This window comes from Pteropus medius, unplaced genomic scaffold, assembly GCF_902729225.1.
Source record: "Pteropus medius unplaced genomic scaffold, Ma_sr-lr_union100, whole genome shotgun sequence".
Taxonomy (NCBI): domain Eukaryota; kingdom Metazoa; phylum Chordata; class Mammalia; order Chiroptera; family Pteropodidae; genus Pteropus; species Pteropus medius.
In genome coordinates, this window is record NW_024345861.1 from 1,385,263 (window position 1) to 1,386,140 (window position 878).

The following is an 878-nucleotide window of genomic DNA, read 5'->3' on the forward strand; positions in this document are numbered from 1 at the left end:
GAGACCTTTATATTATAAATCTTCCTCCTGGAAAAACAGCAGAATAAATTTCCATTAATGTCCAGGCAGAGAAATAGTACATTAAACATCATGAACAACCAAGATGACAAGGTATCTCAGAAAGAAAGAGAAAAATCTCCAGAAAATAAGCTTAAAGACATAGAAGTATGTGACATAAATTAAAAGAATTCAATATGGTACTTCTGAAAAAAACTCAATGAGTTCCAAAAAGAGTCTTATCAACAATTTTAGGAATTGAAAAAACAACTAGATATGCAGAGCAAGGATATTGAAACTCTCAAAAAGAACAGAATAGATCTTCTAGAGATAAAAAACACACTGCAAGGTTTGAAAAATGAAATAACGAGCTTGGAAAATAGAGTCGACCAAATGGAGAAAAGGATCGGTGATATCGAAGACAGAAATCTAGAAATAAATTAGAAAGAAGAAGAGAGAAACCGAGGAATGAAAAATGATGAAAGAAAATATAAGAAATAGATGATAACATCAAGAGAGGAAATATAGGAATAATGGGCATTATCAATGGCGAGGGAAAGGAGCAGAAACTAGAAAGTATTTTCAGACAAGTAGTGGACAAGAATTTCCCAAAGCTAAGGAATGAATTGGACCTTGGAATTCAATAAGTCAACAGAACACCCAATTACCTCAACCCAAAAAGGCCTTCACCAAGACACATTGTATTAAAGTTATCAAAAATCAACAACAAAGACAAAATTCTCAGGGCAGCCAGGGAGAAGAAAACGGTAACTTATAAAGGAAACTCATTAGATTATCATCGGACTTCTCAGAGTAGACCTTACAAGACAGAAAGGAGTGGAATCAAATATTCAAAATAATAAGTGAAAGGAACTACCAGT